A 20,697-nucleotide genomic window follows, 5' to 3' on the forward strand; every position below is an offset into this window, starting at 1 on the left:
AAGGGAAATGTTGTTAGCACATGGGGGTTTCTTCCTAAAATTTTAGCTTGAAATTGAAAATGTATGTTGTCCACAATTATTTTTTTATTAAGACTAAGTTTGAGTTGCACGAAGTTTGTAAATTAATGTATTTGAAGAAAAATGTTTAATTAAATGGAGAGATGTAGGACATTGTAACAGTTACAAGATGGTCCTTCTCTTGAGTTCCAGAAGTTTAGAAAATGTATTTTAAATTAAAATAGTGTGTAATACAAGATTCTGGGAACTCTAATAATTTAGAAAATGCCGAGAAAATTATAAAGGTTAAAGGGAAAATTAACTGAACCTAAATGTGTAATAGTGACTGACAGTTTGACATCTCTGGAGATTAACAAAAAGTACTCTGCCAGGGACAATGTTCTGGGAAGCTGAGATTGTTTTTGTGGTAAAAGGAACAGTCATGATAGCGTAAATGCAGCTGTTGGTCAAAATTTCTAAGTTAGTTTCGAATTGTGAGAGTTGAAAGTAGGTACAACAGTTTGGTTTCTGGGCGAGGCAAGGAGCAGGGATCGCCAGCCCTGGAGCCACTACAGGGTTAACAGCGGGGCCGCCCGCTGCACTCTGGGAGTTGTAGTCCACGGGCATTGTGGGAGTTGTCGTAAAAAAATCCGCTCTTTTTTGCTGTCATGGCCGCCTCCAAGAGGGCTATAAGAGGTTGTCTGCCTTTCTAAGGGTCTTGGGGGACTGTCCGGACCGTTAGAATGCCAGCAGCAGCCCCCTGGGGTGGCCAAAGACCTGGCAATCTTGTCCCGGGCGTGGACAAGCGGCCTGAGAGGGTCCATGCTGGGCTTGCCAGTGTTTCTATGAGCCAGGAGGCCTCTGAGATCTGCTCTGAACTGCTTGAGGGGTCACAGGCGTCCACATCCTGGTGGTCTGGCCTTCTGCCTTTGAACTGTCTGTGTGGCCTGTGCCTGGGTGTCCGGGTGTGTTTTCTGCTGTTATGGTTTGTGTTCTGCTCGGCCGTCTTGTCTTCTATTTAGCATAATCTGTTATCGTGGTTGTTCAGGATTTACCCCTCACCCCACCCCGGGGGTAGTGGGGCTTTGGGAAGAGTCAGAATTTTAGCAAGTGTGTTCACGAGGGTGTTGTCTGTCTAGTTTTTTGTATAAGAGATTTTATCAGCGTGGGTGTGGTCGGGTATTTGGCTGTCTTTTGCTTGTGCTGAACTTAGTCCTTGTTTGCAAAATTTGCTTGTCAAGCAGTTCCAGCTTGTGAAATTCTCTTCTGTTAGCATGGGTATGTTCTTAAATCTGTACGAAAGTCCCCAGGAGTGGTGTGTGTGTGTGTGTGTGTGTGTGTGTGTGTGTGTGTGTGTAGTTGTTTGTGGAAAGGTGTATGTACAAAGCTGAACTGAAAGCAGATGCCAGAATCATAAGTAACTTTATCTTTAGGGAGCAAGCCTCGTTGGCTTTCCTGGTGCTGAAAAGTTGTTTGGATTCTTTGGGGGGAACCAAGGTTTGCTCTTGCCTGTGTGACATTTGGCTCACAGTGTTCCTCTGCATGTTGAAACTTTGATCTTTTTGATATTGGGCTCTGTGAACACTTGAGACAAAATGAATTGCTGTGTTTTGACATGAAGTGGCATGGTTTCAGAATCTTAGGATCTAATATGTTACCTAATGCTAACATATGCTTGCTGAGCATGCCAGTACCTGTCTTACCTGTCCATACGAATTTGGGTCTTCATGTGACTGGCAGTATATACTCTTACATTACTCTTACATACTCTCTGTTTCCATAATGTGGATTTATCTACCTAGTGAGGTATGACTGATCAGGAAAACCGTTTCTCAGTAGTGTTAGGAGGTTTCACCACTCACATTTGATGAAGGAGTTTGTACTTCTGGAACTCTGATACCAATTTTTAAATTTAAAGGCACTACTGAACAGAAAGGGAAAAATATGTTTCACTGTGTTTGGTTTTTTTTTTTTTTTTTTTTTTTTTTTATTTTTCGAGACAGGGTTTCTCTGTGGCTTTGGAGCCTGTCCTGGAACTAGCTCTTGTAGACCAGGCTGGCCTCGAACTCACAGAGATCCACCTGCCTCTGCCTCCCAAGTGCTGGGATTAAAGGCGTGCGCCACCACCGCCCGGCTGTGTTTGGTATTTTGTAACCTGTAAAAACAATTCTGTTTTTACATGCTAAGTCACATTTGTATATTGTTTAAGAAGGTTTTGATGTGTGTGGGATTTTCCTAACTCTGCTCATCTTTGAATTTAATTTGTACCTGACCCCTTGAATGTAGTAGAGAAAAGGAAGAACTGGCTAGAATTGTATGCAGTTCTGTTTAATGTGGTTTCAGTTGCCTTACCAGTCAGCCAGAATTACCCCTTTCCTTTGTCCTGACTGTTGTATTTAACTCATTTGTTGTATTAACTCATTTGCCATTTGAGTAAAGATTGAGAAATTCCTTTTAAAATGAGCTATACTGTCCAGTGTCTTACTGGGTGGTGACGTGGCAGAATGCATGGACGCTTGCAAATTGGCTCTGTGTCTGGGAAGGTGAACGCCCAGAATTGGTGGGTTTGTAATGTCACTCCAAAGCTTCACAAGTGCAGGGTTAATTTGCTCTGAAGGAAGTTACAGTTACCTCTGACTTGTTAAACAGTATATTAGGAAGTGCTCTGAAGGTGCTTTGGGAGAGGGAGGTGCTGATTTTAGTAAGGCTAGGGATGAACTTAATCTTTGCGTGAACACAGAGCAGTCTTGGATATTTATATAAGTAGATAACATTTCCCTCTGAAACAGTGAGATTTGTACACCCGAGAATGCTGGCATTTAATTCCTGAAGCCTCTGTTTGGTACTCTGCCTTCCACTGTTTGCCTTCCGGTTCTGTAACTGCTGCAAAATGTCTTCTGTGTTATACAGTAGCGGTGGTAGTTGTTTCAGAAAAGAAAATATGATAAGACCCACTTATATTTTCTGTTTATTTATATTTATAAGGTTGTACACAACATGCTTGATAGAAGTGCCTAAAACTGTCATATGGAACTTTTTTGCATGATGTTACTGAAATTTTTGTAAGTGTGAAGTAATACTAAAGTTTAATTTATTTATCTATATTTTTACATTTTGTGTGTGTGTGTGTGTTCAAAGCAGAGTCAGGACAATGTATGGAAGTTAGTTTTCTCTTTCCGTCACATGGGTTCCAGGGTTCAAACTTGGGTTATCAGACTTGGTAGCAAACATCTTCACCCAATGAGAGATAATTTTCTTAAGAAATATCTTATAAGTGTAAGATTTAGAAAATTTTAGTGTTTTTCGAAAAAATAAATATAGGCTATGGAGAGATAGCTTAGCAGCTAAGAACACTTAGCTGCTTTTCCGGAGGACCCGAGTACTTAATTTTGGTTCCAAGTATCTACAATGTACAGCTTGTAACTCCAGCTCCAGGGGTTCTTAGGCTTCTGGCCTCCATGGGCACCTGTATTCATAAGACATGGGTGTGTGCACATGCACACACATATATTTTTATACTTTTAAAAAGTAAAATCTTAAAAAGAAATTGAAACTTTTTTTTTCGAGACAGGGTTTCTCTGTAGCTTTAGAGCCTGTCCTGGAACTAGCTCTTTTGGACCAGGCTGGCCTCAAACTCACAGAGATCCGCCTGCCTCTGCCTCCTGAGTGCTGGGATTAAAGGCGTGTGACACAACTACCCGGTGTTGATACTTTTGACGATGACAAAAACCTAGTTTTTCATTTTCATTGTCACCAAAATGTAGGGGCAATAGAGAGAGATTTGGCTAAGAATATCTTTTTGGGACCTTGAGTCAGGTCCTTCATAATGTCTTGGTTTCCTGTATGCAGTGGTTCCCTTACTAAGAATAAGCAGTTTTTTAGTGTATCTCTGGATCCGTGAACATTTTTATGTGCATGTATGTGTACATATGTTCAAATGTGTGTGGGTGTGCATGTGTGTGAAGGCCAGAAGTTGATGTCAGATGTCTTCCTCCATTGCTTTCTACCTTACACACTTAGGTAAGATCTCTGATGTGAACCCTGGAACTCTTGATTTGGACAGTCTAGCTAGTCAATGTCCCTCAAATTCTCTCTCTGTCCCTAGAACACTGAACTTAGAGGCAGGTTGCCCCGTGGATCCATAAGAATATAAACTTTGGTCCTCAGCTTGTGTGGTAAGCTCTGAGCTATCTCCCCAGCACACTCCCAGCACATCTGTGAATATTTGTGTCAAAACTGCATAACGATCATGTGTTATCCATTTAGAATTTTATCTTTAGTTTTCATTTATATTACTTAAAAATAATTTGTCAATGCTATTTGTATACTTATGTCTGGATTTCTTTTTTTTTTTTTTTTTTTTTTTGTTTTTCGAGACAGGGTTTCCCTGTAGTTTCTAGAGCCTGTCCTGGAACTAGCTCTTGTAGACCAGGCTGGCCTCGAACTCAGAGATCCACCTGCCTCTGCCTCCCGAGTGCTGGGATTAAAGGCGTGCGCCACCACTGCCCGGCATGTCTGGATTTCTTAAGTTTAATATATCTGACTTAAAAATCTCAATACTCTTGTAAGTGTGTGTGTATGTCTCTCTGTGTGTATGTGTGTGTGTGTAGGAGTGGGCTCACATATGATGTAGAAGTTAGCTCTCTTGTTCCGCCTTTATGTGGCTTCCACAGATTGAGCTTGGGTCAGCAGGCTTGTACAATAAGCATTATACCCAGTGAGATGTTATGCTGGCCCCAGAAGGCAGTATGAAAATGGAGAGCATCATCAGCCCCTCCCTCTGTAGGATAAGGATACTGAAAGAAAGGGATGCAGAAGTGGTCAGTGTGACCTGTGAGCATCATGCAGTCTCAGATAGCTGTGAATGTGATCCACCACAAAACTGTTGTCTTGTGGGTGCTGACACATGCATTTGGGAGGCAGAGGCAAGTGAATCTCTGTGAGTTCGAGGCTTGCCTGGTCTACAGAGCGAGTTCCACGACAGCCAGGACTACATGGAGAAACCAAGAACAAACAAAAAAAAACCTGTAGACTTACTTAAAACATTATGAAGTTTCTTTGGGGGGGTGCTCAATTGTGCAGTTCTTAAATGTGAACTTTGTAGATGACAGTAATGAATCCCATCAGCACCAAAGGTTTGGTCAAGCCTGAAAAGTATTTAAAATTTTCCATGCTTTCTCTGGTGCATCTTATTTGTTGGCCCTACCAATATGCATTTCCAGGACAGAACTCAATTAGTTTTGGTCTGATGGGCATTATGATTATTATTATTGTTTTTTTGAGATAGAGTTTTCTGTGTAGCCCTGGCTGTACTGGAACTCACTCTAGACCAGGCTGACCTTGAACTCAAGAGATCCACCTGCACATGCCACCACTCTAGCTAAGGCCTTATCATTTTTAAAAGGCAAACTATTATTATATAGTTTTAATGGGCAGGATAGAGCAAACCACCAGTTACCTTCAAAATACTGAATGCAGATAAAAGATACTGATTCGTGTCCCCATTGGTAAGAAAGTGAGTGGTGTCCATACGTACTACCACCTAAAGGTTTTAGATCCTACAGCTTCAAAACCACAAAAGATCATTTTGCTTTGTTTCTACCTAATTGACTTTTCCATTCAACTTTCTCTCTTAGTACACTTGTGTGGTTCCAGAATTTAAATGAGAATTGGGTGTGGTGTCCCACAGTTGTGATCCAGCTCCGTAGAGGCAGAGACATGGCGATTGCCTCAAGTTTGAGGTCAGCCTGTATTTCAGAATGCATCATTGTAACAAAACATCATTTAAATGATATTCTTGTTTTGGATTTTTTTCCTCCAAAATCATGTGATTTGACTGCTTAAAAACATTCATCATAGGAACATGACATTAATAAGGAACCCTTGTCATCTTATATTTTATACTTAAAAGGCTTTAAGTGTTTTATTCTAGGGAAAAAAATGAGTCAGTGACTTTTAAAATCTTACCACAGTTTGGTCTATAAAAAGAAAAGAAAATTCCGGATCGAAAGCTGTAGTTTCTTTTTCTGTGATGCAGACTTGGCACTGTGAAGACAGAGGTATGGCTTGCCTTTTTTCAGAGGAAGTCTGAAGACCTGGGGAGATGGCTCACTGGGCTCCCTGGGTAAAGGACCTGCTGCAGAAGCAGGAAAGCCAGAGTTCAGATATCTAGCACCCACAGGTAAAGCTGGTCCCAGCAGCATGTTTGTAGTCCTAGTGCTGGGGTGGTAGAGACTGGTGGGTCCCAGGGGCTCAGATATAGTGAACTTAGGGTTTATTGAAAAATCCTACCCTGTCTTAATAAGGTGGGAAGTGCTCACGGAAGTCTGGCCTTTCTCACATGGGCAGGTGCACACAATATGCCATACTCACAAACAAAAATCCGAAAAGACTCAACACTCTACACACGGTAAATACATTGTGGAAATTTATCAGGATTATATAAGAAATTCTTGATTTAGTCATTGAGATGGTTCAGTGTAGGGGAAGGGCATGTGCCACCAAGCCTGATGATCTGATTTCAGTTCCTGGAACCCATATCGTGAAAGGCTAGACCTGACTCAGTTTGTCCTCTGACCAACACATATGTGCTAAGATATGCACACACACATACAGGCTGATAAAAAAAAATAAGTAAGTTTTTAAATCCTTGAATGGGCCTGAAGCCATGACTCAGTGCGTAAGAGCGGCCACTGCTTTTGCAGGAATTGGAGTTCAGCTCTTAGCCACCTGTAATTCCTTTGCCCTCCGTGAGCACCTATATTTGTGAACACATAATTTAAAATAAAATTAAAATTCCAAATTCACAGTAGGATAAAGTGGTCCTGGATGTTATTTCTAATCCGACAGTATTTGTAAACTTCTTTTGTAGTTTAGTGGAAACCCCCAAGTCTGTATTTCTCTGTTTGAAATTGTTTCCAGGGAGTTTTGGTTGAGTTTTTGTTTTGTTTTAATGAGGAAGCCATATATTTTCAATGAAACTTCATTTAGAGTGGCCAGTTTATTTCTGTGTCTCATTGCTGCCCAAAGGGACAGCGTATGTGCAGTGTATAGTGGAAAAGGCCCATTGAACTAACGGACTAACACAAAGACAGTGATTTTAAAGTGTTCTGTACCATTTACTAGAATTATTTTCTGGGGTCTGGAGAGATGACTCAGGTTAGAACTCTGCCTCTTCAAAACCCCAGAGTTTGGGTCCCAGCACTCACATTGGGCAGCTCGCCAGCACAGCAGCTGCAGCTAAAGGGAACCAGATGCCCTCTGTGACCTCTGCAGAGTCACAAACACACAAATAAATACTTTTAAAAAAAATGAATCGCTTCCTTTTAAATTTTCTATTTTAATATCTTATAATGAACTCAATTTTTAAATATTTATGTAGTGACCTATTCCTAGTTGAGATCCTATATAGCTCATACTATTTGTTTCATACTAATTTTAAATTATTATTGTTATGTGTGATGTGTGGGTGAATCCACAGGCACATGTGTGCTGTGGAGTGTGTGTGGGATTCAGAGTACCACTTTCAGGAGCCGGTTCTCTCTCCGGTGTGTTGAGGAAAGACCGCCCTTGTTTCCTCTGTGCTGTGTTCTCCAGGACAGCTGACCTGCAGGCTTCCAACCATGCGGCCTCTGGGGGGAGGATTTTATATTTCATAACCTCTAAATGTCACAAATAACTAGTCTTTGCAAGAGACAAAGAATGCCAAGGTCATAAAAATAACTAAATAAAAGTTCTAATAGGACAGCTGTCCAAGATTATAAGCAGGCAGTTTTTAGAAGATTAAGTCTAATGAGCTAAAAACATAAACATGTGCTCACACATTAGTAACCAGAAGAACCCAAATGAAAGTGACAACGTTCTCTATGCTCAGTAGACTAAAAGCTTAGAAAGATGAATGATGGAAGGTCTCGGGGATTGTGAGTAAAGTGGCAAAGCCATTCTGAAGACAGACTGGTGGGATAGAATTCAGTGGATACGCATATTGCTTCTAGGTGTAAATGCCTAGAGAAACAAATATGGCCGGGTGGTGGTGGGCATGCCTTTAATCCCAACACTTGGGAAGAAGGAGAAGGGGAATCTCTGAGTTCGAGGCCAGCCTGGTCTACAGAGCTAGTTCCAAGACAGCCAGAGCTATACAGAAACCCTGTCTCAAAAGCAAAAATTAACAAACCAAAAAAGGGGGAGGGGAAGGAAAAAAGAAGCAAATACAATGATAACCATCATGGTGTTGCTAGCAGAGGCTTAAGGATGTCCAGCACAACATCCATCACTGTGAAGTTGTGTAGATAGGATATCATGGATGTAGTGTAGTGCCATGCACCTGGTAAGAGCAAAAGAGTTGCCCATATATTCACAATACGTGGCCTTTTAGAAATATTGGGACTAGAAAAAATGGCTCAGTGGTTAAGAGCACTGACTTCTATTCCAGAGAACTTGAGTTTGGTCCCCAGCATCCACATGTCAGCCCACAGCTACCTACTGCCTGAAACTCCACAAATCCAACACATTCTTCTGGCCTCTGCAGATTCTGGCATACATGTAAACACACATGCATTCAGGCACACACACACAAGGTAAAGAAGTATTTTTAAATTAATGTCTGGCAGAAATAATAAACAATGGAACCTATTGCTTAATACTATCAGTATAAATTTTAATGTACATAAAGTGTTGGGCAAGAAAATGTTCCAGTAGATATATCAGACACATTGGAACAGGTACATAAAGGTCCATGGACGGCTAATGAAGGAAAAGCATGGTCAAAGATGCTCATTTTATTCCATGTTGAAATTGCTATGCCCTTTACTGAGGATTGAAGTTCTTTAAAATCTCACAAGAAACCAAAACCACTAAAATGGCACTAATGAAAATCTAAAATTCCTCAGGTCAAATAGAAGGAAGTATGCCCATGACTTGTTTGATGAAGTACAAACTTGCTAAGAGGAATGAGAATGTGTATATAAGGAAAGACGCTGTGCTCAGAGATTTTAAGATTCAGCCCTGTGAAGGCTTCAGCTTTCTTCACACGAACCTATAAAATCCCACAAACAGCCCCAATTAGAATTCCTCAAGCCCTAAATGTCTTTATGAAATAAAATAGCTGGTTCTAAAATATGTGTGGACATTCAGAAACCCCTCTAGAGCAGCCCAGACAAGGGTGACAAGTTGGGAGTTTAAGTTAACCTGGTTTTAATGCTCCCTTCAATGAAACTGAAGCAACTAAGGCACTGTGTTCTCACAGGATGGTGGATGTATAAGCCAATAGGTCGTTATAAAATGGAGATACACAACACTGAGGGATGTTCAGCAAAAATGAGAAGGCAAGTCAGTAGAGGAAGAACTTTTTTCAACAAATGCTGCTAAGAGAGGTCGGTCCACGTGAAGAGAAGATCCCTGTCCTGTGCTGCGCGCTGTATTCACAGAAACAGTCATATTCCTAAGGTCCCTGTCCTTTGCTGTGTGCTGTATTCACAGAAACGGTCATATTCCTAAGCTGTAAGAGCTAATTTTTTCTTTTTTTATCTGTGGACTTAAACTGATGGAGGACTCTCGTTGGTTAATAAAGAAACTGCCTTGGCTTTTTGATAGGGCAGGATTTAGATAGGTGGAGTAGACAGAACAGAATGCTGGGAAGAAGGGAAGTTAGTCAGATGCCATGCCTCTCCTCTCTGGGACAGACGCCATGGAGCCAGCTGCCAGGTCAGACATGCTGAATCTTTCCCGGTAAGCCACCACCTCTTGGTGCTACACACATTATTAGAAATGGGTTTATAAAGATGTGAGAATTAGCCAGTAAGAGGCTGAAACTAATGGGCCAGGCAGTGTTAAAATGAATACAATTTGTGCGTTATTTCAGGCATAAGCTAGCCATGCGGGCGGCCGGGAGCTGGGCAGCAGGAACGCTGCCCGCAGCTCCTTCTACATTAAACAATGCAGTTTTTTTTCAATAAGACACAGACAGTTGGAATTATAGTGCAAACTAAATTGGACTTTATCAAAGTTAAAACAGTCAAAATTGGGGCTGGAGAGGTGGTTCAGCAGTTGGGAGCACTGGCTGCTTTTCCAGAGGACCTGCGTTCAAACCACTTGGCAGCTCTCACCTGTCTGTAAAAACAGTTCCAGGCTTCCGACGCCCTCAGACATGCAGGCAAAACACCAATGCACATTAAAAAAGCCAATCAAAATTATGTTCTGATTATGTTCTGTTAAAAACATTAAAGGCAAGCCACATATAAGGAAAAATACCTGATGAAGAACTGTCCAGATCCAGATTGTGAGAGCCAGGGGTGATTGATAACATCAAGAAAATTGTGTTCCAGACACAACAGGGTAGATGCAATATGAACTCACAGGGGTTGTGACAGCATCCAGAAGGCCTGCTCAAGCACAAGCCAGACAAAACCCAGCAGAGAGGGAAGTGGACAGGACAGCCCACCATGGGCTCTGGAGATGCTGACACTTGATAGCTGCTGGAATAGATGGAGCCAGCTTCCTCCTTCCTCCCTTCCTTCTTTTTTCTTTCTTACTTTGAGACTTTTTTGAGAGGGGCTCTTTCTATTATGTAGTTCTGGCTGTCATGGGACTTGCTATGTAGACCAGGCTGGCCTCAAACTCACAGAGAATCATCTGCAAAAACATCATAGCAGTTTTCCTGAATGGTGTGGCCACACATCAGAGTATGCCTACTTCCAAGAGTGGTTGGTCAACACAAAATGGATTTGATGAGTTTAAAAAAGGGAAACTGAGGTTGGATGGGCAGGGAAGGAAGGGTAGAGCTGGGAGATGGGGTGAGTATGAGCAAGATGCAGTATATGGAATTCTCAAAGATGATAAAAATAGTTTAAAAATATTCTAAAACAAAAACTCCTTTCCAGAGTATACCGGGGGCTTATAATCCAGTAATAAAACAGTTCAATATAATAGTGAAGGGTCTTGCGTGTTGGCACACAACTTTAATTCCAGCACTTGGGAGGCAGATCTGCCTGAGTTCAAAGCTTTCCTGAAAGGTCAGGGCTGCCCAGTGAGACCCTGCTCGTTATACAAAATGAGCCGAAGATGTTTTCATTTTCCTTGGTAATCTCCAAAGTCTTCAAGGCTTGTATTATTTGAACAATTTGCAAAGATAAGTAGATTTTATGTGAGTACATTAAAAGATGTTCATTTTTATGGAAAAGGTAACCTTAGTTAGGTCACATTGAAATACTACACAGCAACTAGACAACAAAACAGCACCAAGTAGCAAGTATGCGGAGTGAGTGTAGCAGGGGCACCAACACTTTGGGTGGTTTCTTATAATACTAAGCACTATATACCCTGCCCCTTTCCCCTGCCTTTCAGTGTTAGTGAAAGAAATTAACAATTTTGTTTTTCCTTTCAAATAGATTGGCTGGACAATGAGCTTCAGGGATCTACCTGCCTCCACCAGAAGTCCTAGGTTACAGATTACAGATGTGTACCACAGGGGGTGGGAGGGTGTTGCTTTTTCTTTGTGTTCTGGGGATCTGAATTCAGGCTCATGCTTGTCAAGGGGACACATCGCTAAGCCTTCTCCCTAGACCTAGTTTTGCTTTTCTGTTTATTTCAAACTGGCACAGACTAATATACAATTTATTCTTTCATTAATAAATAAGGATTAAGTGGGATTTGTGATAATACATAAATATTCAAAGATATAGGACATCAATATATAATTTTTTCCCATGGGAAATGGATGAGATTAAATTTTTAGACCCAAGTTCTTTAGTAACAAGGTAGCTGATTTCCTTTATTATAAACCCATTTTAATGTATACAAAAATTTCAACCGGTGTCATAACCTTAATCCCAGTAGTCAGGAAGCAGAGACAGGTATAACTCTGTGAGTTCAAGGTCAGCATGGTTTATGTAGTGAGTTTCAGGCTACCCAGGACTACATAGTAAGACCATCTAAAAAAATAACTTTCCCCCCTTTAGATTAAGACTTGATTTATGTCTCAAAGCAGAGAGTGGATATGAAGTTTGACCAAGGGCAGCATTGTGGTTAAATTCAAACGTGGAGCTGCAGTAGATTCTCTGGGGAATGTAATGGATCAGGTCAGAAGACCACACCCAGTGTGCAGGTTAATGTTCCCAGCTACTGCCTGAGCTACTCCTAAGCAGGCATTTGGAATCATAAGGCTCACTGAACGTTCTCTCTGCATGCAGGGAAAGAAGAAAGAGTTTTCCGCATGGTGCTAGTAACATCCAGCTTGTGCACAATGAAAGCCTGGGAAGTTCAGGGATTCTGGTCTCAGAATGAACAAAGTCTGATGGTGCCTCTCTAACACTGGCAGACCCTAGAGCAGCCAGAAGGAATGTAAACGGCATCAGAAACAGTAAAGCAAGTGAACGTGTGCTTGGGTATCAGCTAAAAATTTCAATCTAAGTATTGTTAGTAGATTTCAAATTTTTATTTGTGTGTGTGTGTGTGTGTGTGTGTGTGTGTTTGTGTGTGTGTTTGTGGTGGTTAGGCTTTTAGATGGGTGCTGGGAATTTGAACGCATTCCTCATACTTGTGCAGACATGCATACCCTTTGAGCTGTGTTTTTCTATGTACTTGCAAACTGTATTCAAACTTGTGATCTGTCGATTTGTCCACACCCCCCCCCCATAAGTTTGCAGGGAACTCGAATTCTATAAGCAGTGCCTTTTCATATGTTAAAGCTAGCTTATCTCACCTCTTCAATGAATAAGAAATAGTCTTTGGAAGCAAATCTCTTTTGAACATTGCCATTTAAATGATTAAAATATGCCTTTCACAAAATGATAAATGAGATAATTATTCAGAAGGACTTATTTATTATTGCTAACCCATTTCTAATAATCTGTTGTAGCACCACAAGTGGTGTCTTACCGGGAAGGATTCAGGCATGTCTGACCTGGTGGCTGGCTTCATGGCGACTGTCCAGAGAGGAGAGGCATGGCGATTAACTAACTTCCCTTTTTCCCAGCATTCTGTTCTGTCTACTCCACCTATCTAAATCCTGCCCTATCAAAAAGCCAAGGCAGTTTCTTTATTAACCAATGAGAATCCTCCATCAGATGAAGGGAACATAAGGCTGGGACCATCAAAGAGATCTTGAACTTTATAATCCACTGTCATGGTAACACCCCTGCCCCCCATGTCTGTCTGTCTGTCTGTCTGTCTGTCTCTATCTCTAGTTGTTTTCCTGTTTTGTTTTTTGAGACAGGATTTCTCTGGGTAAACAGCCCTGGTTGTCCTGGAACTCACTCTGTAGACCCAGGCTAGCTTGAATTCAGAGATCTGCCTGCATCTGCCTCTCAAGAGCTATTGACCTAAAGTATGCCCCACTACACCCAGCCCAGCCCAGTCTCTTGAGGACCACAGCTATTGATTGATTCTCTCTAAGGGGAACACCCTCGGGTAAGTTTCCCTAGCTCTCAGCACCATTACAGTGAGATGAAGTTGTCAGCACAGAACATTTTGGGACTAATGTATCTAAACAACGGCAGTAGCTGTAACCAACAACACAATTCTCAGCAGCGTGGGGTTAAGTGTAGTGTGAAGCGGCGGGGCTGCGTCCTGCCACCCGGCCGCCGGCTAGCTTTACACCCAAAATAATTACATGGAAACTGTATTCTTTTAAAACACTGCCTGGCCCATAGTTTTAGCCTCTTATTGGCTAATTCTCACATCTTCCTTTAACCCATATTTAGTAATCTGTGTAGCACCACGAGGTGTGGCTTACCAGGAAAGATCTTAACCTGCGTCCATCTCGGAGAGGAGAAGCATGGAGACTCACTTATGGCGACTGCCTGAAGCGTCTGCCCAACTCTACTTCCTTGTTCCCACAATTCTGTTCTGTTTACTCCACCTACCTAATTTTCTGTCTCTTAAAGGGCCAAGGCAGTTTTCTTTATTAATTAACCAATGAAAGAAACATAGACAGATAACTCTCCTCCATCAGTTAAGTGAAAGTACAGCGCTTTGGATCGCTCACTGGTAAAGCATTTGCCTAGTATGCTTGAAGCCTTGGGTTTGTTAATCTCCAGGAGGCTTTGCCCACAAAGATCCAGAAGACTATGCACTTTGTGTCTGGAGTCCATGTATGAGTTCCTGAGAGTTGCTGTAATAAATTGCTATAAACTTCTTAGCTTTTTTGTGTGACTTTTCTGAGAAGCTGTAAACAAAACAAAACAAAACAAAACAAAAAAACCTTCTATATACCCCAGATCTGAACAGCAAAGGCAGACCAGAGAAAGACTCTAAACAGTCCAAGTTGATGGAATACATGAGTTTATTAGGATTAATTTCAGAAGCATAAGTAGTTGATAAGCAACTACACTATTGAAAGGCTCTCACCTCTGGCTCACCAAACTACTATTTCATATGTCTCTAAGGCTACAGAGAACTAATGCAAATTTGGGTTTAGAACTCTATTCTTAAAGCAGTAGAGGTGGCTATAAGCTGGAGCACTGTAAGGCAGATGATATCTGGCGCTGGGATTGTTATTTGTGTACTTTATGTTAACTGCTCCCTCCTTGTCCCTATCAGATCTCTCAGTGACTTCTCCAGCTGCTGGAAGAGTCGCTTGTGTGCTGCAGTTGGGTACATGGGACAGCTGCAAATGATGGCTTGCTACAAGTTGGGGTTAACTCTGGCTAGACTTTGAAAGATAGCCCACTATGTTACCAAAGTGTTTAGATGAGAACACTTGGGTCCTGGCATCCACCAACTAAGTAAGGATCAGCAACCCATGGTCAATACTCCGATTAAAGAGACCTACCCATTGTTGACCCATCAGTGTCTCCACTCTGGTCTCTGCTACAAGGTTGACAAGTTGTCCTAGGAGACAATTTCCCTTCTGATTGGCTTTACACTTCAGTTGATTCTTTCTAGCTGATATTCCAGGGATGACTCCAATTTCTTGGTGACCATTATTCATTGGTCGAATAGTTCCATTGGACCTTTGTTCAGTAGTCTTTAGGCAAGAGAAGGGCACACATATCTCTAAAGATATAACTTTAGGGGAGCAGGACATTTCTTGGGCCAGGGAAGATGAGTCAGTGGGTGAAGTGATTGCTGTACAAGCATGAGAAACCGGTTCAGTCAGATCGCTGGAGCTAATTAGCCAGCCATATATCCAAGTGTATGAACCCTGGAGACCCTGTCTCAAAAACTAAGATGAAGAACAATGGCAGAAACCACTTAATAGTGTCCTTTGACTTCCACACACAGATACACATACAAATATGAGAGGGAGGGAGAGAAGGAGGGAGGGGAGAGAGAGAGAGAGAGAGGAGAGAGAGAGAGGAGAGGAGAGAGGAGAGAGAGGAGAGGAGGGAGGAGAGAGAGAGAGCGAGAGAGTTAGAGAGAGAGAGAGAGAGAGAGAAATATATTTCTTACAGTTTCTGAATACCAACTATCCAAAGTCAAAAGGGCGGATGGCAGTGCCGGTCGGTATCTCAGGGGCTGGTGGAGGTTTCTTTGCCTCTCCCTAGCTTTTGTAGTTACCAGCAATCTTTTCTTTAGCCTTCCTTGGCTTGAGTCTACATCGCTGTACTCACCTTCTATCAACACTTGGATTTTTTTCTCTCTGCCTCTCTGTATTGCTCCACATCTGACCTTTCTCTATGAGGGTTTGATTTGGATTTAAAGCCATCCCCACCAGTATAAATTCATGATAACTTCTTTATGTTCACAATTGCCAATAGGAGTGTCTCTTACAGGTGGAGGTGACTAGGTCTTCTGAGGAGATACACTGCAGCCTATGACGAGTTTTGGGGGGAACAATGCTGAGGTTGAGGTTTTGTCTGCTGAGGGTCTATTACAGAGTACTCTAGGGACAGCATCTGTAAGAGAGTGAGGGAAGAAGGGTTTAAGTTGAACTGAAACCATTTAATAGAGGCCTCAGGCAATGTACCAGGACGAGTGCTGAAGCTGGGAAGACTTTTCAGAGATGTTTCATACATAAAGTCAATGGTCCACTCTTTTGTATGTCTGTACCTGCTAGTCACAGTGTGCAAGTTCCCATTGCAGAAGAAGTGAAGTGGCTCCCCTGAACAAGGGTAACGCTCAAAGAGGGACACAGCCATGTGCCTTCAGCAGCCAGCGCTCTGGCTAATAGGAGAATAAATGTCTTAGTTCTATAAGGAAGATCTAAACTGATGCCCCAGCATCCACTGCGTGGTGCTTATGAAGCAGAGCTTAAAAATAAGACAAATTAAACAGTATCTGTATATCTATATATCTAGATATCTAAATATATGTATATGTATATATAGTTTGTGATATAAAGTGTGTTTAGGACAGTTCTTGGGTGGTTAGTTTGCCATTTTCTATACATTTTGGCTTTATAATCAACTTTTTTTTATCTGTTTGAGACAGAGTTCCACTATCTAGCTCAAACTGTCCTCGAACTTTGGATTGCTGGTGGCCATGTCAGAGGAGCAGCAGGTGGCAATTGAAGTTCAAGGTGTCAGCACACCAGGAGGCAACTCCCTGGTGGGTGAATCTTGGATAGCAAGTCCCTGAGACCACAGACCCCGGAATGTCTTTTACTTCTACTGTACCTTTACATGTTTGCTACTGCTACTTTCTCTGGTATCTGCTATGGTGTGAATGGGTGTTGGGGGGACGATTCCACTGCCTGTAATATAGTGTGCTTATCTCATGGAAAATTCCGTTCTACTGGGCATTCTTGCCTGTGGATTATTATGAAGATGATTCCTTCCTAAGCTGTACTGTCTGATTGATAATAATAATGTAAGTTTTAAGTTAAGAGTGTTGATGGTTCAAGAAATAAACAAGGGAGGGTCACACAGCTAGAACACATGAGTTTCTATTGAGGAGCTGTATAGACTGTGGCTTAGGTTAATGATTAAGAAAAACAATTGAGTCCTGGTAGACCAGCTAGCTTAAATTCTTTTAACCTTAATGTTGGGAGATGTGTTCACAGGTTTTGGAGTGCTGAAACAAAGATTTGAAAATAACTTAAGATTATACTAGATGTTCTTTTCAAATAACTTCGAGGTGAAAAACTCAAGAAGACAATCTAAAGTTTTAGAAAGACACAGAGTTGAGTGCAGTACGTGTTAAGGTCAGGGAGCAAGAACAAAGCAGCCAATTATCATTAGCTGACATGCTTTTCTTGCTAGGATTGGGTTGAGACCAGAAATGATGATTAATTTTTTGTTCCCATTTTTGCTCTTAATCTCCTGATATAAAAACTAATGATGCATGGGCATGCACCCTAAAGATTTAAAGTAGCGCTGACTGATTCTTTTTATATAATAAAAGTTTAGGTTGTGATTCCTTTAAGATTCTTTATAATACTACCTTTAAAGGAAAGCAATAAAGAAATTGGTCCTTTCTTTGTAAAAGACCTGACAGAGAACAATACCTTGTTGCCCACCACAGTTAACCTACTAACTGTGAATGGGTATGCTTGGGTATGAATGTTACATGGACTCTTGGGGGTAATTTGTTTTTCACCTGTAATACATAAAATGTCCTCTAATAATGTAAGGGATATGGAAAACATGTTGTTTTTTACTGGTTTGTTTTGTATTCATTGTAATCATTTACAGAATGTAACCACATTGGAATTCCTATATTGCCTGAAAACTTTGTTGGGGTATATATAGCTGTTAGAAAAAAGTATAACAACAGAAAGAACACAGAAGAATAAGGGATAAAGAAGGAAACCACCAAGAAAGAATGTGAGTGTCTTTTCCCCTAACCCCCTCAGATAAAAAAGTCTTAGTATGTGCTGACTCCGTGGATTGCCTTTGAGGCCTGTGCTCCTGGGAGCTTGCAGCCCAGGTGCAACCCTGGATCATCCTGCTGCAAGCTCCCAATGTCTGTGCAAACATTACCGTTGCTCTTTGATAACTACTTTGATTTGTGTAGTCTTTTGTTACATCAGACTATATTTACCAAGAAAATAAAGAGGAAAATGAACAGATATAGACAAAAACAATAGAAATCAAATCAACATGATTCTTTGGGAGGGGAAAAACCGATGAATATATTAGTAAATACTGAGTCCATTACAAACACAAAGCATTCAGTTAAAAAAATGCATGAAGGCATTCCTCTGTATTCTTTTCCTTTGTGTTTGCTCATGGAACTGTCTTAATATTGCAGGTTTCTGTCTGGTAGCAAGACATTGATAAAACATCCAATTAGCTCTCCCTTTACCTAGTTGGAGCTGGCTTAACTGTGGCTCTTCTGATTGTTTTTTAAAGGTGAAAGTATCCTGGATAAGATAGCTGGAGTGATTATTCGGTCTGGGGATACCATGAACTAAAGCAGTTACTGGGGCAAGGCTAATGTGTCAGCAACCAACCCCCGAAGGTACTAAATGGCTTGGCACACTTTTCTGGTGTTTATAACGTCTGTGTGCGCCTTGTAGCTATTGATTGCTCTCATTTGTGTTGGGTGTGTATGTGTGTCCCAGGCTTGTTTGTGTAGGTTCGAGGGCAGCCTGAGTGGAGTTGGTTCTCCCTCCCATGTGGGCCCCAGGGATCTAAGTCAGGTCATCAGGCCTGGTGCCAAGAACATTTCTCCTCGAGCCATCTCACTAAACTTAAGCTGTATACTTAAATCTGTTTCAAATTGGCCAATCTCAGTTTCTATTTTTTTAAGAAAATTTTTTATTTATTTTATTTTATTTCATGTGCATTGGTGTTTTGCCTGCATGTATGTCTGAGGATGTCAGATCCCTGGAACTAGAGTCTACACACAGTTTGTGGGAGCTGCCTTATGGGTGCTAGGAACTGAACCTGGGTCCTCTGGAAAGAGAGTCAGTGCTCTTAACCACGAGGTCACCTCACCAGTCCCCCATCTCAATGTCATTGAAAAACTGTGTTTGTGCAGCGACCAGGGGTGTGAGCTCAAGTGCTGCTGTTGTTGTAGAAATGGAGTTTTAAGTGCAGAAGGACTTGTTGGCAGGGGTGACCTGGTTGTGGACCTTACATCACCCACTGAGTGCCAGGGTAGATTCGCTTGATCTACCTGGCCAGGCTAATGTCCTCTTCTCCTTCTTTGCTTTTGGAAGAACAGCTGAGTTTTCCCTGATAAAGGAGGTCAAAGGTATACAAACAGCTGCCCATCCGTTGCTGGACTTTCAAACAAGCTCTCAAGATGGCCTGTTTTCTAGAGCTAGGACCCATGGCACTTAGGGGTTCTTGCAGTAGAACGTCTACTGAAAAGCTGTTTCTTTGGAGGAAGAGTAGGGCTATTGTGTTTGGATGCAGTGATGCACAGGAAAACGCTTAACATGAAAACCCAATATTCTTTTATTATGGTAATGTTACCACTTAAGGAATTAAATAGTAACTTCTAATTAGTTTCTAATTGCTAAAGATTCTATTTATATTAAATTAGTTTGTTATTTATAGAACTTTTTTTTCTACCCAGGATTTGACAGCTGGATGTAGAATGGAATTCAAGCTCAATGTGTCCCAGCTGGGGTTGTAGCTCAGTCGACAGAGCACTTGCCTAGGAGGTGTGATGTGTTGCTTCCCAGCACGGAGGAGGAAATGGCTCTGTTGTACACACCTACAAGTTAAGCACTCAGACCGGAGGGAGGAGGGAACCAGAAAGCTCAAGTGCAGGGAGTTTGGGGCCAACCTGGGCTACATGAGAGCATGCCAAAAAACAAAACAAAGCAAGCGTAATGTGTTGAACAATGATCAAGTGAAGAGGTTAGGAAGGGTCTGGTGCTTGTCTCAAAGGTTTAGCTATGATGTTATTCTTAAAAACTTCTGACATCTGTGACATTACCCAATTATGAAATTTTCTTTTATACAATGAACTGTTCCCAATTTGCTGTGAATATTGGATGTGAACTTGTAGATATCTGTATCAAAATGTAGAAAAACTGCCAATGAACTTCAATGGAAATCTGTGTGTATGAATACAATACAATGTTGGTAAATCACATTTTTTAACATTAAAGATTATTCTTAACTTGAAATCTTTTGAATAAATTACTCTGAAGACCAATCTGGTGTGTCTGATTCTTCTTTTCTCTCTCTTTCTCTCTCTTTTTCCTTGACAAGTTATTAATTACTAAGTAGACTTGGCTGGCCCTGGAACTCATTTAGCTATGTAGACAAGGCTGGTCTTGAACTTACAGAGATCTACCTTATCTCTGCCCTCTAGAATGATGGGATTAAAGTCATGCACCACTATGCCCAGCTTCTCTATATATATAACAGAAATTCTACAGCAACAATATCTGTTTGCCAAGACAGCTCAGAAAGACTAATTATGAAGCTCTTGCCATATAGGTTGAAAACACTTGGGATTTGCATTAGTTGGCAGTAGCAGAACTAAGAAATATCTCAAGTTATATTTTAGTCATAGAGTGGACACATTTTGAAGAGCTGGATATGAGGATATGAGGATAGAAAGTATATTAAGTTTGATGTTGGCATGTAGCTCAATTGATATAGTGCTTAATTAGCCCCTGGGTTCAATCCCCAGCCATGAATTGAAAAACCAGACATGGTGTCACATACCTGTAATCCCAATCCTTAGGAGGTAGAAGGCTGGAGGATCAGGAGTTCAAGGCTATCCTTTGACTTACACAGCCCCAATTCCAGTCCAGATTGGATACTTGACATTCTCTCAATCAATAAATGTACTAAGCTTGAGCAGAGACGTTGAATGGGCACCTGGACATATAAGCAGAAGGCAGAAGATGACCCT

At 41.4% G+C, this 20,697-nt stretch overlaps 1 long non-coding RNA gene across 2 annotated transcripts; it reads left to right on the forward strand.

Annotated features, from left to right (window-relative positions):
* Nucleotides 1-668: 668 nt before the first annotated feature.
* On the forward strand, nt 669-19,989 carry LOC119814899. Of its 2 annotated transcripts, XR_005285473.1 has the most exons (5): nt 669-693; nt 16,366-16,482; nt 17,568-17,699; nt 18,228-18,336; nt 19,402-19,989. It is a non-coding gene; the product is annotated as an uncharacterized LOC119814899 (long non-coding RNA). The 2 variants fall into 2 exon arrangements; XR_005285472.1 differs by having other exon boundaries at nt 17,568-18,336.
* The last annotated feature ends 708 nt before the right edge of the window (nt 19,990-20,697 follow it).

This window comes from Arvicola amphibius, chromosome 5 (genome assembly GCF_903992535.2).
Source record: "Arvicola amphibius chromosome 5, mArvAmp1.2, whole genome shotgun sequence".
NCBI classification, from domain to species: Eukaryota; Metazoa; Chordata; class Mammalia; order Rodentia; family Cricetidae; genus Arvicola; species Arvicola amphibius.